The 17,802-nt window shown below is 39.9% G+C and overlaps 1 pseudogene; it reads right to left on the bottom strand.

Moving 5' to 3' along the window:
• Positions 1-427: 427 nt before the first annotated feature.
• On the bottom strand, positions 428-10,847 carry LOC128591344 (amine oxidase [flavin-containing] B-like; annotated as a pseudogene).
• Between the last annotated feature and the right edge of the window lie 6,955 nt (positions 10,848-17,802).

The following is a 17,802-nucleotide window of genomic DNA, read 5'->3' on the forward strand; positions in this document are numbered from 1 at the left end:
CACAGCCACTTACTAGCTGTGTGACTTTGGGCGAGTTGTTTACTCTGTCTTAAGCCTCAGTTTTCTGATTTGAAAATGGCATAGGAATAGCATCTGTAAAAAGCAAACGAGGTGGGGCGTGGAACATACCCAGCATAACGCCTGGCCGAGAGCACGCCCAGCAAGTACCAGCGGCTAGTGTGAATGAACCTAGTTTCCAGGATGAGGTCTGAGCAACATTGGGAAGAAAGTAAAATCATCTCTGTCCTTAGCTGGTTTTATTTTTTATTGTTCTTTTTTGTCACAAATCCATCCTCTCTTTTCTATTTTCTTTGCTTTCTTTCTTTCTTTTTTTCTTTTATGTTTTCAGAGAACTTTATTACAACCCCTTCCCCAAACCCACACCCCAAATACAGTAAGAAGAGGGTGTGGTTAAGACATTTTCTCTTTAGGTTTGTATAAGCAGCCCCTTTTTGTGTGCCAGGAAGCCCAGAGCCACTGGTGAAAAGATGCTGGTCAATCCAGTCAGCTTCAGCAGGCCTGGCACAGAGGGCAGATGTCTCTCCAAGAAGGTTGTAGTGATGGGTCGCGCAGGGACATCTACCAATTCTGGTTCTGGCTGCCAGATTTCATCCTCTGGAATCTTCCCCACCGCATGCAGGATCTCTCAGGCTGCTCTCTCCCCAGCCTCCACAGCTCCGTCCATGTAGCCACTCCAGTGTGTGGCAGTCTCAGTGCCTGCAAAATAAATCCTGCCCACTGGTTGGCGTAGTACCTTCCATATTGAGTCATGATCCTGGGGGCAAAGTAGGTGGTGTAGCAGCCCCCGGAGTGCTGCTCCTCACACCAGTTCTTCTCTTTATAATGTGATGGCTTCAGAGCTTCTTGGGATCTTAGAACTTTTGCATAGAGCTCACAAAGTTTCCACATCCTTTTTTCTTTGGTAAGACGTGCCAGCTTTCTGGCTTTGTGGCAAGGATAAATCCCATTATTGCAGCATAGCTGCCATCAGGGTTGGTATCATCCAACATGCAGGAAATTGGAGCTTCCTCCCCTTCAATAATCATGGTTCCACAGTAATCCTTTTTCCTCCAGAAAGGCTCATTGTAGTAAACTATACACTTGATAACAGAACCCAGAGGCACATGAGTGATTAGCTGGTTCCTCATCATTGGCAGAGGGGGATTGAAGTGAATCTTCACTCCCAGAGTAGGAGGAACAGCATGAATCACATATTTGGCCTCATACATCTCATGTTTTAGGGTCTTCGCAAGGACATTTTCTCCTGTCTAGTCAATGTAGGTCACAGGCCTCTCCAGTTTCACTCTCTCCCCAAGAAGGTCCATTATCCGCTCACTCACTTGACCAGATCCACCCACAAATTTCCTCTCCTTTATTCCACCTAGAATACAGGTGGGGTGAGATTCCTGACTAGGGAGAAATCCACCTTAATTTCTTTATTGTTGGGGATTCATTGAGGGCATAAGATACCAGGTTACACTGATTGCATTTGTTAGGTAAAGTCTCTCTTAAAATTTTGTCTTGCCCCAAAAGGTGTGTCACATACCGAGACCCCCATCCCCCTCCTTCCTTTCGTCTTTCTGCCCTTTCTTTCTCCCCATCCTTCCCTCTCTCTGTTATTCCTTTCCCCACCCCCTCCCTCCTTCCCTCTCTCTGCTCTTCTTTTTCCCCACCCCCTTCCTTCCTTCTCTCTCTCTCTGCTCTTCCCTTCCCCCACCCCCCACTGTGTTCTAGTCACTAATTGTCCTCATATCAAGATTGAGTACATAGGATTCATGCTTCTCCATTCTTGTGATGCTTTACTAAGAATAATGTCTTCCACTTCCATCCAGGTTAATACGAAGGATGTAAAGTCTCCATCTTTTTTAATGGCTGAATAGTATTCCATGGCATACATATACCACAGCTTGTTAATCCATTCCTGGGTTGGTGGGCATTTAGGCTGTTTCCACATTTTAGTGATTGTAAATTGAACTGTGATAAACAGTCTAGTTCAAGTGTCCTTATGGTAAAAGGATTTTTTTCCTTCTGGGTAGATGCTCAGTAATGGGATTGCAGGATCAAATGGGAGGTCTAGCTTGAGTTATTTGAGGGTTTTCCTTACACTGCTCGTGGGACTGCAAACTAATACAACCTTTTTGGAAGGAAGTATGGAGAAACATCCTCCCTTTTCTTTGTGCCTCACACCCAAGTTCAATCTATTTAAAGCCCTCTGCCTCCTTGCTTCTTCCAAATCAAAGCTTCTGGCCTGCAGGCTTCTCTTTTTAATAAAATGTGCTTCTCAAACTCTCAAATCCACAGAATCAGTTCTGAAAGTGCATTTTTTTTTTCCTAAAGAGAAGGGTAAATCAATTAGTTTCACATAAACCTAGGTGTATTTTAAGTTAGGTGTGTTAGAGGCAATGCCCTCTATTTCCCCATATCTTCCCACTTTATACTGTGAATCATGAGGAGACACAATTGGTAAGATGTATATCAAGGTAAGTAGATTGGTGGGGCTCATATCTTCTATGGCTCGCTTGGGGATATTATAAAAAGATGAAAATAGAAAAAGGACACGTGCAAACACATATATACAGAAGCACCAGAATGACCCAATTTTGCCTTAGGCAAGACCAGAAACAGTAGCATCCACTCCAGCCAGATTTGGACTGATTGATGTGAAACTTTGTAGAAATTTTAAGAAAGTTGAGGTCACTTGGTTTTAGCTTGTGATATACAAATTGTGTAGCCTGAGCAGAGATAAATATATTTTGGCAATTATAAAGGTTCTACATCAGGGTACCAATGAAGATGTAACTCTGGTGATTTGTGATTTCCATCACCAGCCCCTCAATCTGTTTCTAGCATCTTATTTATAGCTTTCCTGGGCTGTATATCTTATAAATACAAAACGAATGAAGTATTGCAAATGAAAAAGCAGCTTTCCTTATGGCCTATTTACATCTCCTTGCCTGTCAGCAGGGTAAATAAAGACACAGACTTCTGATCTGTGGGGATCCACTGAACTACCCTAGTCCACAACATTGGGAAGTATGTTGATGGACAAAGGGGGCTACAGAGATTAGCAGAGACATGTGTGGCTTTTGAATTCTCAAATAAGGAACATTCTGAAGGTTGGAGGTAGTTATCTTTGATTTCATAGTTCAGGAGAATCTCAACATGGCCCACAGATATCTTTGGAGGCCTCCATGATTTCCCATGATAGGAAATACATGGCATGGGAATTACTGGTCCCCAATTTTTATCTTCTCAGTATCTGCACCACTTTCATGGCTTTGGCAATGGTAGAGTGAATTTCCCCACACATTGACTTTGGGCTTGGCCTATGACTTCGTTTTGGCTAATAGCAGGAGGGCAGACATGACAGTGTATCAGTTGTGAGACTGGGCCTATGTTTCCATTTCCTTTCCTGTGCCTATCCCATCACTGTCTGAAAATGAACTGGTAGGAAGACAGACATATAGAGCAGATTGCTTAGAACAGCCAACCTCCAGCCAGACTTCAGATGCTTAAGGGATAATTAATGTGGTTTTCAAACCAATGAGTTTTTTTACATAGCTATAGCTGATGAATACACAGCTAAATAAATTGAACCATTCTTAAGAAAATTTATGCTGGCTAACTCACTCTAAACTTTGATATTTTTGAGTTTAGGATCGTTACTTTTTTCTATCTTTTAATTCCTCAATGCTATGATTTTAATGATAGTAGCCCCTCCAACATTCTTGTTGAAACTTAATCCCCAATGCAACAGTATTAAGAGGTGGGCCTTTGTGAGGTGATTAAGTCATCAGAACTCCACCCTCATGAATGGGATTACCACCTTTGTAAAGGGGCCCAAAGTTGAAGGGACCACACTCTTGCCCTTCCATTCCTTCCACCATGTGAAGACAGTGTTTCTCCCTCCAGAGGATCAGGAGTAGGCATCATCATGAAGCAGAGAGCCGTCTTTGCCAGACACCTACTGCCACCTTGATTTTGAATGTTTTAGCTTCGGGTACTATGGAGAATAAATTTATGTTTTTTATAATTTACTAAATGTGAAGTATTCTGTTACACCAGTGTAAGCAGACTAAGATGTTCACAAACACTATTATTTGGTTCTCTTGAGGGGGGATCATTTTTCACAAAGAAAGTTTTCTTGAAGTTTACTGTGTGACAAGGGTCCAGAAATATAAAAGAGATCCTATTGTAGGGAGATCTGACCTTCATCTTAAATCTCAGTAATTTATCACAACAGAGATGTTCTCACTCATACAAAGATCAGTGCAAGCTGGATGTGTTTCCTGGGTGACTCATTTCCATGCAATGATCCTTGAATTCCATCTTAAGGCTCTACCATGTGTATTTTAGCACACAGCTTCCATATTCTCTGTCAATGGGGGGAAAAAGAGATGGTGAGGTACACTGGCTTTTGACTACTTTTGTCTGAACTCTTGCAACTTCCCTTCAAAAGCCATTGGCCAGAACTAGTCACATGATTCCAGCCTAACTGCAAAGGAAGCTGGGAAGCTGGGGATAGTGGTGGGCACATGCATATTTGGTGAACATTAATGACCTCTGCCCCAACCCTACTCTCCCTTAAGCCCCAACTCATAGAGTACAGCAACTCTTGCTTCCTTCTAGGGAGAACAAATTGTTGTATCTTCCTATATATTTCCATAGTACTTTGATATCTGTCTTGATAACTAATAATGAGGCCCAAGTGCCTTAAATTTGAGCCTTATTACATTTAAAAATGACTACATTGGTCTTCTGAGTAGACAGCTGCTATTTTTGTGCCTTTGGCATCCATTCCCCTCCTTTTCTTTGGAGAACATTCCTTCTCTGCCTTCAGTGCATGGCTTGGGCAAGGCTGACCCTCCTCTCAGCTCCCAGGGGCACATATAGCCTGTGAGCCTGTCAGCATATTCCGTTCCCAGACACTGTGCATTGTGCAGGGATGAATGGGGTTCTTAAGTTAGTACAATGAGACTCAAGGTCAGGATTTTTGTTAGTTTTGCTTTTTTTTTGAGACAGGGTCTCACTATGTCACCCAGGATAGAGTGCAGTGTCATGACCAGAGTTCACTGAAACCTTGAACTCCTGGGGTCAAGTGATCTTCCTGTTTCAGCCTGGTAACTAGTGGGGACTAAGGGGATGCACCATCATGTCCAGCTAATTAAAAAATATTTGTTACAGAGATTCAGTCTTGCTATGTTTTCAAGCTGGTCTTTCCTGGCCTCAAACAATCCTCCTGCCTTGATTCCCAAAGTGCTGGGATTGCAGGTATGAGCTGCCATACCTGTTCTTGTTACAATTTCTAAGAGAGATAAACTCTCTTTTTACTTGGTTCCATAGGTGTAGGAGTAATGGGAGCTGATTTGTCTGAGGCCTCCAGTGGAGAAGGCCAGCTTGAGAATGATTCCAACACAGAGGAAAGTAGGACTGAGAGAGAGAGAAAGAGGTAGAAGTAGAAACAAAACAGAGAAAGAGATAGAGGAATAAAAATGAAAGAGAGAAAATGATGATGTAATTTCAGGATGACTCCCAAGGTTTAACTGGACTAATGACCATTCTTTCTTGAACTTGTCAGTGAAGTAATTAAATTTTATTTATTTGCTTAAGCCATTTTTAGCAGGATTTTCTCTCATATGTAATCAAAATATTTCTGAATTTTTAAATAGTTGATACTATAAAGGTAACAACCTAAAATGCCATAATCTATTGGCAATATGAGTAAGATAGGCAGCATAAGACATGTTCCTTTCTAATAAATAAATAAATGGGGTCCATTCAGCATGACTGTTCGGAGGCATTCTGTTTCAAGAGGACTGAATACAGAAGAATCTCATCTTGCTTACTTGTGTCATCTTTTATTTTATTGCCTCTCCCTCCACTTACTTCCTTGATTACTTTGTCAATCATGGACATATTCTTTTTTATTCCTCAAGTCTCCTAGATTCACCACCCAACCCAACTGGGTTTGTGCCCATTATCTCATCAGCCACCACTGAATCCTGAATTTTTTCTTGATATTTTTTCAGTTCAGGGAAGTCTTCAACTGCCTTTGCTTGCTTTTTCTTTGATTCACTAATAAAACAGAAGATTTGAATGACATTGCAAGAAGGCACTTGGGATTAACTCATCATGTAGCATAATGTGTTATTTGGACTGAGTGATGATGTACCAGTGCAGTACAAAAGTCCTCACTGACAGGGCCTCAGGATGACACAGCCTTAACCTTGACAGTGTGCTCTTCCTGAGTGGATGATGGCTCTTTACAGCCTTTCTTTACTATTTTTTCCCTCATTTTCTTACCATCTCTCCCTCTATATATTTTTTCCACCTTCCCAAAATACTTTACAAAGTAGTGAAAATTCTCTTATTTTCTCTGAAGCTTCATTTCTGCATGTCTAAATAGAGATAATAATGATTACTTGCTAAAACTGTCATGATGAATACAAGATTAGCTATGTGGGGTGAGTTACCCAAAGCCTAGTGCATACATTAGTAGTCTAACCTTTCTGGTAGGCATGGCCAAACATATTTTGTCTTTTAAAGAAGTTGAAGGGTGATGTGTCTTTATCATCTGTCTTCTTTTAGTTAAATTCAGATCAAGAGGTGTTGAATTTTCAATGATCTACTTATCTTGTGAATGGAATATTATTTAAGAACACAGCATTGCCCCCTTTCCTTCCATATTTGTGTCCTTGTCTGCCACTGAAATGAAAAACAATGAGAATCCCTCCTCCTGGCTAATCTCTAAACCATTATTCTTTTTGTGGGCTACTTTAATCTACCAGTTTTAGGTTGGTGCCTCTGGCAGTTTCTAGGTATTCCAATGAATACCAGCTTCATGAACTTTTTTTTTTTTATTATTTCTATAACAATGTTTAAAATAAGGACTAAAAACAAAACCTCATAAAGAACGAATGAACATAAATACATTCAGAAAAGCAATCAATTGCTACATCAAAATATTAAGCAATAAAAATAATAATAATAATGCAAAGAAAATAACATTCACATTGTCAAATAAGATTATGTCTATTACAGAATGCTTTGACTCTGAGATTCAGTATGGAGTCATCAATTAACTTCTTATTATTTTTTAAGTATCAACAAATAGACAACTAATATTTATAAATAAAAGTAAAAGATGGCGGCGCCTGTGGCTCAGTGAGTAGGGCGCCGGCCCCATATGCCGAGGGTGGCGGGTTCAAACCCAGCCCCGGCCAAACTGCAACCAAAAAATAGCCGGGCGTTGTGGCGGGCGCCTGTAGTCCCAGCTACTCTGGAGGCTGAGGCAAGAGAATCGCTTAAGCCCAGGAGTTGGAGGTTGCTGTGAGCTGTGTGAGGCCACGGCACTCTACCGAGGGCCATAAAGTGAGACTCTGTCTCTACAAAAAAAAAAAAAAAAAAGTAAAAGATAATTTCAAAAAACAGATCATGCTAAATCTTATAGACAATAGAAAAAGAAGAAATACTTCAAAATCATTCTACTTGATCTGGGAGAAAATATATTATTATAAAGGAGAAATTACAAACGCTTCATGAACTTTTTATAGCTGCCAGGATACCCACAAAATATTCCGCAGTTGAATACATTTGTGAGTAACTTGGTTTAGACTAAACACACCAGTCTTCTGATGGACTTCTCAGAATCTTTTTACTAAGGTATGTTGTAAACCTTCAGGGGACGTGGAAGAGATATAGTATGTGATATTTCTCAAACCCACTTGGCCACAGGACTTATTATTAGTGGATCCTCTCAGTGGACAAGTATTCTAGAAAACAAACTTAGGGAAATGCTGACCTACTGCTTTAATTAGATTTCTTTAATAACATACTTTGCTTCACTCCAGGAATGTCACGTTTTCTGTACTCTTCCTCGGGTGTCTTGTCTGTTTCATGACTGTTCCTCCATCTTTGTTTAGTTTCTGCTGGGTAAATATAGTCAGGAGCTGAATAATAAAACACAGTGTTTGGTTGATCGAGGAGAAGAATGAGTAGTCACGCCAATGTGTGGTGATAAATGTTTGCAATATGTTATATTTGTCTTTGCTGCTTTTTATGTAACTGGTAAAGTGAATGGGTGAAGGTGATATCTCCTTTCTCCTCTTGGACTTTCCTTCTGATTGGAATATGTGAAGCTTAGTAGGATCTTTAATAAAAAGAAAATCTTCATGAGGAAAATTTTCCAATTTTTAATTGTAAGAGTGAATATCAAAATATATTTGCCTATAGTCATTTGATTTTTATGGTTTATCTGTTTCTAATTTGCTTGCAAAAAATTGGGGTGGATAATTTAGAACATACCAGAAGTTGGAATTTTCATGTACACAGCCACCGTACATGGATTCAAGCAATAATCATTAACTTATCTAAACCTTTTCTCTCTCCCAAGTATAGCACATTGCTAAATAATGTTGGTAAAGATTTATATCCCCCTTTTAGGGGGGTTCCCCTTTTATTATAATCTAGCTAAAGGGTTTATGAAACCAAGTTATCTCATTTCACACCTTGTAGTTAATTTTAAAAATGTGTATATTACCTTCTGGGTTACTATATATCTGGATAAAATTAGGAAGTCAGAATTAATGCCCTTGCTTTACTTTTTCTTTTTCTTTCTTTGGTCTTAGTAGGTTTCTATTTCTAGTGAAAAAAAAATGATTTTAAAAACCCGTTCTTTTTAATTTTATTTAGTCCAATAATAGCAAACATAGCCTACTTACTATTTTCCTTGTCTTCATTTGTAAAGTGACGTCAACTCCACGACAGGTATATAACCTTACTGGAAACGTGCAAATCACCTATACTGTTTCCGTGCTTGCTTTTATCTTTTTATATGGGATTTAATTCTGGAGTTCTCCATTTATGCTATCAGCTTGCTTTTAGCTATTTTAAGGAGGCAATGAAGGAAAAGAATTTAAAAGAAGACTACCTCATTTTTAAGACAAGTTAAATAAGAAGTGTATAGAATTCCCTTTTATGGAATACACATTTTTATAGCATTTGGGCCCTTTATATTTATAATGACTTATAACTATGGGCATGTTATCAGAAATGCCTTCAGAGATTAAAGAAAAAGTTATGTGTGTGTATTTCTCCCTTAGAGATTTTGATTTAATAGTTCTGGGGTGGGGGCCTAGAATCTAAATTTTTAACCCCTCTGTACCCCATTTTCCTATTGTACACCCAGTTGAAAAGTACCGGTTTCAAATGTTCTATTTGGAAGTACTGTTTTGTGTGAGAAGGCTGCCTCATTTCAAGGCTGATGGAACAAAGGTGAAGAGAGAGGGAGGCTAGGACTTTGGCTGCAATTGACTGAGTTGCGGAAGAGCAATAATTTGCCACCCAGTAGTTAGTGCCTCTTCTAGAAAAAAGGAGGCCTCTGGCTGGAGCACAGGCTGGGTGTAGATACCCTGAGAAATTCGTTGGGAATCTTTGCTTTTTTCTAGTTCAGTATAGTTAGACTTGTTTTGGTTTCAATGGGTCAGCTTACTTAAATGGAATGTTTGGATTTGAATAGTTACAATTTCTCTAATTTCCCCCTAATTCCCTCCACTAACTCATACCTCCAATCTTGATTAGCGTGGTGTAAAAACACAATGAAAAGGAGTCACTAACAAAGGAAGTGTCGCAGAGTTAGAGTTTTGACTAAATTGGATTAGCTCTTCCCATTCATTGCCTATGAGTAAAAGGTGTAAAGAACTGTTAACAAAGGTCTCTATTGTGCAGGTCCCATTTGCGTGGTAGTTACAGAATGTCATTTTGACAGGTGAAACTCTGGGATTCTATGTCAAGAGGTGGTATAAAGGTATCCTTTCTAGGGCAAAACATAGCTTTATGAGCAAGTCCAAGCAATAGCTTTTCATACTTTGCATGCTGAACAATTTACTCTTAACCACATGTGATTAAAGAGTATGCTCCAATGAGATTTAAGCATGACATCCCTTCCTTCATTTCCACAAATGAGAAGCAGATGCCCATATTCTCTGGGTAATATCCAGGCCTTAATAACATTGCCATTCATTAGGTCCATTAATTGATGCTAACAGTAGTAGTAATAATGGTAATCATCACAGTAAATTTTATTGAGTGTTTACCATGTGCCAGTCATTAATATTTTATGTGGATTACTTCATGTAATCCTTACAAATCCCTCTGTATAATGGAAGGGTAGTGAATGCTCTTTGTTTTAGGCCACCCAGAGTCTCTCCCTTTTTTCTCTCACCCACCTGATTTTTATGTACTCACCCTGGATAGCCCTATGCTTTGTGGGAAACAGATCCCACGTCCATCTCCAGGATGAGTCTTTATAGACTTAGCCAACCAGCAAATCCCATTCCCCTGGCAACAGTGATTAGTTCAGGGATGATTATGTGACCCAATTTGGACCAATTAGTTCTTGGGGAAATTTTCTAGGGGATCCTAAATCTTCTGTAGAAATACCTGCAGAAACGCACTCTTTAGGTTAAATATGAATATAGAAGCATGGAGGCTGCTTGGGGAAGTCAGCTTTGGGTAAAAGTATCACCAAAGAAGTGATAGAAAAAGAAAAAGAGAAAGATATTAGAACATGATTGATTTCACTGAGCAGCTAGATTAAGCCTCAATTAAAGTCTATGATACTTTTAGGTTTTTCAGCCAATGACTCCCTTTCATCATTTAGTGTGCATTGAATTTTCTGTTCCTGGGAACCAAAATATTCCTTACAGATTTTGAGAATAAATCTTGATTTTGCTGGTAAGGAAATGGAGAGCTTAAATCTTTCCCCAATTTAATTGAAAATGTAAATGGGAGATTAGGGATTTGAATCCAAGTGATTTGATTACAAAACCCATGTACGTACCTGACATCCCGAGAAGGTGGGTAATGTTATTGCTAAGGGTAGAGTCCTAGAAAAGGATGTTTTCCTTCTGTTTCTTACTCCTGATGGAGAATTTTTTTTTTTTTTTTTGTAGAGACAGGGTCTCACTTTATGGCCCTTGGTAGAGTGCCGTGGCATCACGCAGCTCACAGCAACCTCCAACTCATGGGCTTAAGCGATTCCGTTGCCTCAGCCTCCCGAGCAGCTGGGACTACAGGCGCGTGCCACAACGCCTGGCTATTTTTTCGTTGCAATTTGGCCGGGGCCGGGTTTGAACCCGTCACCCTCGGTATATGGGGCCGGCGCCTTACCGACTGAGCCACAGGTGCCGCCCCCTGATTGAGAATTTAACTTGTGAGTGGGGGGTTCCATTGTGTAATGGTGAGTACTCTGGACTCTGAATCCAGAGAATTTAACTTGTGAAGAACATATAAGAAATTCATTTTAAATCTTGGGCTATGTATGCTTTGTTTTGTATAACTTTCTTTTTGTATTTCTTTGTTTTTTGAGACAGACATTTACTCTGTCACCCTGGATAGAGTAAGCAATCTTCTTGCCTTAGCCTCCCAAGTAGCTGGGACTACAGGTGCCTGCCACCATGCTCAGCTAGTTTTTCTATTTTTAAAAGAGACTTGGGCTTGCTCTTGCTCATGCTGGTCTTGAACTCCTAGCTCAAACAATCTACCTACCTTTGCCTCCCAGAGTGTTAGGTGATTTTTTCACTTTTCTTCCCACTTAGATTAGAGGAGAAAAAAGAAACAAGGAGACATGGCAATACACAGGCTCCTTCCCTCCGTAATTTGATAACTTTTTAGCAACCAATTAAAGATTGATCTTACTAAAGAAACAAAATCTATGTGGAAGACAATTGCAAGCACTTTTGATGGAAACCTTCCTGAAAAACTTGATACTCAAGAGCCATTGGCAAAACGAGGCAAGGTTTTTCAAATTTTAGTGGACATTATATCACATGAAAAATTTGTTCAAATTGCATAGTCTGCCCTCCTTTCCAGACATTCTGATTGCATTCTGAATCAGAATGTCCGGAACAAAGGACTGGGAATTTTCATTTTGCCCCCTCTTCTATGATGACTCTTATGTAGCTTGTCCTGGCAACGTATTTTGTGAAAATGTGCTCTAGATATCTCAAAATTAGAGACTTGGGTGAAATTATTCTGCTCAAAGGAAAAGTTCTAATAACCATATTAGTTATTCATCATTATTTAGGTAGCTAGTTCTTGCTAGAAGTCTTAAAAGGTGTTCTAAACTTTGTATCATTTTAGTTAAGTCAATTAATGACAAGTGATTGTTTAAAATAATTATTTAATAAATACTCTAATTTTTTAAGGTTAAGAGTAATATTTGGATAAGAGTGAGATATACCTTCTGCAATTTAGTGAACCACATTATGGGGATGTCTGACTGCTCAAACCATAAAACTGTGGCTTGAGCATGTAGGAGTCATTTATCTGGATTGAGGAGAAATTCATGCCTAGAAGGAAGGACTTTTTTAGAGTATTAAACTTACCAAATCATCCCAAGGTGATGGCAAATCTTGAGGTCTTTGCCTAGCTATTGAGCACCAAAAAGATTCATGTTTTCTCTTAACAGAAGAAGAGTAGTGCTCTTAGTAACTATGCCATTTTCGTAATTTCAGGCTGACTACAATAGATTTCTCATAAAATTCTGTGCAAATTGCTAGAATGTTAGTTATTCCATCAGTGAGAATGAGCATAAGTAATAATACTGATGTAAATAATCATCCTGTAAACTCTTTATTGCTAAGGAGTTCAACATGAGGTCATGCATTGTGAACATCTGGTTGAATGACTGAATTGTGAATTTTCAAGGTCTTGTGAAGAAGGGTGAGAGCTGCTTGCTATCTTTAGGATTCCTGTCTCTTTGTGAAAATATCTGAAATAGTTTGGATAAATAAGGAAATCGACCTACCAGTGCTGAAGGTGATCAGAAATCTACTTTCTTCACTCCTTTTTGAGAAAGGTAATGATGAAGAGGATATTTCTCATTGTCAGAGTACTTGGTAGATTGTGCCAGATTGTAAATGGCTACACATTCCTCCCAGCCCCGTGTCTATACCCTTTTGTAGTATTGCTTTGCCACTTTGTCTACTGAGAGGCAGATTCTATCTTCTCATCCCCCGAGTTATGTCTTGGCCATGTGGCTTGCTTTCACCAAGGGGACATCAGCAAACATGATAGGAAGGAGGACTTGAAAAGTGCCAATGCATTGTGTCTGGTCCACTGCCAAGTGAAGAAGCTGGGGCTTGCCTACTGGAGGATGAGAAACTTCTTACTGATGTTCATCTGACAACCTTCCCTTCCTCCAAACATTAGAGTGAGGCCCCCCTAGTCCATTTAGCCCCCAGTCAACACACTGACTTGTGACCAATAATAAAATAGTTCTTGTTGTAAGCCCAGAATTTTCAGAGTGGTTTGTTATACAGTGAGAGTTAACTGATCCATAAATGAATCTCTTTAAAAATACTTGGTGCTCGGGCAGCGCCTGTGGCTCAGTGAGTAGGGAGCCAGCCCCATATGCCGAGGGTGGCAGGTTCAAACCCAGCCCCGGCCAAACTGCAACAACAACAAAAAATAGCCGGGCATTGTGGTGAGCGCCTGTAGTCCCAGCTGCTCAGGAGGCTGAGGCAAGAGAATCACGTAAGCCCAAGAGTTAGAGGTTGCTGTGAGCCGTGTGACGCCACGGCACTCTACCTGAGGGCGGTACAGTGAGACTCTGTCTCTACAAAAAAAAAAAAAAAAAATACTTGGTGCTTTCATTTTGTGAGGTGTGTTGGTTTCTTTCCTTAGGCAAAACTCCTTGAGAGAAAAAAAGAGTTTCTTGCTCCTTTAGCAGACACATCTTACTGGTCTCAGATTCTTTTGGCTTAATCTATTTACTGGACATAACTCACTTGCTCTGTCTCAGCTACTGCCATAGCTATCAAACTCCTGATGGGCCCAGATGGCCCAGTCCCTCTGACTCCTCCCACCACTTCTGGATTTGGGGAAAACACCATATAAAATCTGGCTTTCTGAGTGATTGCTGAAGGGGCCAGATTATTCAACCCAGAAGGCGGGGCGTTAACATCCTGGGAACCAACTTTGAACAACGGAGAGGAGATGGAAATGGAGATGGAGTCAGAAGGGAAGTAAGCGGATAAATTCCACTTCTTTCTTCTCTCTGATGAACTTCCTGAGACCAGTTTCTCTGCAAAGTCTGTCTGCCTATGTTCCTCACCTGCCAGGCAACCAGCAGCATCCTTTCAAAGCTTCTCTTGAAGCTATGCCCCATACAGTAATTTATTACCTATTTGGGAATGTTTCCAACTTTCTCTACTTCACTTCTCCTTTCCATCACTCTTTCTGGGATTGGACCTTCCAAATAAAGTATCAGCATTCAACCTCAGGCTGTGATTTTTAGGGAACAGAGACTGAGAGCCTCACTTCATACTAGCATGCCAAGCATTTACTGGTTTTAGGATACTCCTAACTCAGTATTTACTTGTAGTCATTTGAAGGATTTTATCAGAAACACCATAAAGTGTAATGCAGAGAATTAAACTCGCAAAGGTCAAACCTTGGCTTCACCATAGTGGAAAAGCCTTAGTTATGATGCTGCTCCCTGAGACCATGCATATTTTTAAATGTCAAATTGATTGTACATAGTATTTTCTTAATGTGTTTCAGTTCTTGGCTTGAAATGCCATCAATAGTTTATCTCTAAATGTATCCTCCTCCATCTAAGAAGGTGGAGATTTAAGGGTCCTTGGGGTGGGGAGATGTGAGCTGATTCATCAAACAGAAGAGTTTGGGTAGGGGTTTGGAGGGAAGAAAAGGAACTGATCCGAAACAAGGAGACAATTGGAGGCATGCCAAAGCAACAACCCTTTCATCTTTTCAAGGAGGCAAATTCTAGGAGGCATCATGAGCATTGCGGTGATCAAAAAGGAGAAGAACAAAATCTGCCGTAGGTAAAGCTAGTGCCAGGCAGTGAAGGGACTAATTAGAAGGGTAAAGAGACAAAGGCTTGGCTCTCACATATGGAGTAGATCTTTAATTACTTTAAATAGGTTAAAGATTCATTACAAATTATGATTTTTCTCTCTGGACATCCTCTGATGACAATAGACATTGTTTTCTTCTCTTCCAAGTTGCATACAATCAGAACAGCTCCAGTGGCTCATACAACATCTCTCCTAAACCTCAGGGAACTGCTTCCTCTAAGTGCAGCATTGCCATGGCAGCCCCACTGAGGTGTGTGTGGGGGTGTATGTGCCCCAAGCCCAAGAGGCAGGGCTGCAGAAAGTGACAAGGTGGCTGCTCTTTGGGGACAGGATATCCAAGGATAAAGGGCTGACCGCTTACCCTTTCCTATGCGTTCCCTGACCTCTCCCTTTGCTGACAATTCTCTTTCCCCTCTGCTCCCTCACTCTAATCTTGACTTTAAAGCTCTCACTTTTAGTGCTCTTGTCATTTCAGCAAAGGGCATATTTCTGTCCTTAAAATAAGGGTGCAGAAATATTGAGGCAGAGGTTATAAGAACACCTTGCTATGAGTGTAAACACCACAATCCTACCAGAGTTGACTTTTTCCCTTTGTTTCTCTTGTTTTATCTAGAGGAAAAAATTGATGAAAACTAACATGATACAAAAATTATATATTTTAATTGGTTACAAAAACAATAATGTGATTTAGGACTTTATGATTCAAATTTTACTGATTAAAGTTGCTTTTTAGAAGAGAAGACAGCATTTTCAATTGTTAAAAACATTTTGCCACAACATGTCTTTGAATGTTTATTGTGGTAACTTTTTCTTTTAGTCATAGAAATAGAATCCAGGAGGTAGGAATCATATGCTAGGGTAACCCTGGACCATACTTGACGTAAACACTCAAAATGCATATTGCAATTACTACCTATGTGAACTTCCTGGCTAGAGCAAATGTATTCATATATATCATGATAGCAACAAGCTAGAAGTTCCTTTTACAATTTCATGTTCTCTATCTTTCAAATGGAATGAAAATAATTCTATTCTATTTTGATGTAGTCTACTTAGAATAGTCAGAATGATAGCCCGGGCTTTTCCGTGCTAAAAATAGTTATTTTTCATGGCTTAGCCTTCCAAGTTTAAATCATTTTGAAGAAGACTGAATGGTCCAGAGATTTTAGACCCACTTTAGTGAAGACTATTTGGTTTGTTTAATCATGGTCTAAATGAGTGTTCAAATTTTTTACATACAGGAAACTTTTTTTCTGGATAAATTCTTTCATGGAACCCCAATCTGTTTTTCTACATAAAACAGATGAAACCTGGAGTTAAATCTGCATGCTTTCTCTTCTCTGCTCCTTGCCCTCTCACCTTTCCAACTCTAGTTGCACAGAACCCAGAGCTGGACAGGGATGACAGAGGCTGGCCATCTCTGCCTAATCTTTCTGTCACAGCATCTAGTACATCAAGGGTGCCCAATTACTGTTTGTGAAAGGACATAGAACTTAGAGCAGTGGAAACCTGAACATAAGATGCTTTAGGTAGAAATACTGAGAGTTCTTTTTTTAAGAAAAAGTGATCCAAGTGAGATCTATGTCTTTCAAGTATATGTTCCTTGACAATGTTTTAAAGGGTTTGTGAGGCTTACTTTGGGAATGTCAGACTAATATAAGGATTGCAATCTGCTTCTAGACAAATGTAGCTTTTAGCGTGACGGGGCAAAGTAGGATTGCCTGATGGATAGGAAGGAAATATGAGAGGGCTTTAATACCTGTTTGTTCATCTGCTACTAGAGTAGTTTTGTTCATCTGCCCGGCTGATGTGTCCTCCAAAAGCTGGGTGCTAAATTGAAGTGCCCTCTTCCCATACAAAGGTGTATGTCTCTCTCTTTCTCTCTCTCTCTCTCTCAAAGACTTATTATGACAGAGTTGTGAACAGGCAGATTATGGCAAAATCTAGCCTAGAGACTAGCCTCGTAGTGTTTTAAAAGTAATTTTAAACTTATTGCCAAGATTATTAAAGTTGAGACATCTCACAGATTTCCAGTTTCTCCTGAAAAAGTGGAGTATCTGATAATACTGTGAGCCAACTCTCTTTTTAACCAGTGGTTTTCAGAGTGTGGTCCCTTGACCAGCAGCATTAGCAGCACCTAGGAACTTGCTGGAAACTCTGGTGGCGAGGCTCAGCAATCTGCAGTTAACAAGCCCTCCGGATGATTCTGAGGAGAACCACTACTGTTGAATTCAGAAACACTTAATGGCGTGCCTGTGTTTTCTACCTAGGCTCTTCCATATCTGCCAGACGCATGTGGTCAGCTGGCCCTTACGAGCATTTGAATTTTTTTTCTCTTTACATGTGAACAGGCTCACCTAGTAAGATGGCATAGTATTTTCAAACCTCTGGTGATGAATCCAAGGCACCAAATATCTCAAGCCTCAAAGATTTGAGGTAAGTCAGAGATACTTAGGAACCAAGAACCGTCTCAGAGGCCTATCAGATATGACTTCTCCTCTTCTGGCTGCTGCTCATGTGGAAGTATGAGAAAACCCAATTAGTACAAACAGATAAGGGCAGATTAAAGTCTTGGGAAGAAGAGAGCCCTCATCGGAATTCCTAATGCATACAAACAAAATGGTTAGATAAGCCTTTATTTAATTATATTGCAAGCAGGAAGAGAGGCCCAAGTAATCTGGGTGTATTTAAGTGTGTTTTTTAATGGACTTTTCAGGATGTCTGTATGGTTTCTGAATGTCTGTATGGTATGTCAGATAGCCATCAATTACTCAATCTTACCCTAAATATAAATAAGCCATCATTTCCTTATCGGGGAACATGGGCTGAAGCAGACTCTTTATATGTTGGTTAGCCTTCTAAGTAATTTCCAAGCATGAGTCTCATGTGGAGGAATCCTCAGATAAACCTTCTATTTTAT

Source organism: Nycticebus coucang, chromosome 8 (genome assembly GCF_027406575.1).
Source record: "Nycticebus coucang isolate mNycCou1 chromosome 8, mNycCou1.pri, whole genome shotgun sequence".
NCBI lineage: Eukaryota > Metazoa > Chordata > Mammalia > Primates > Lorisidae > Nycticebus > Nycticebus coucang.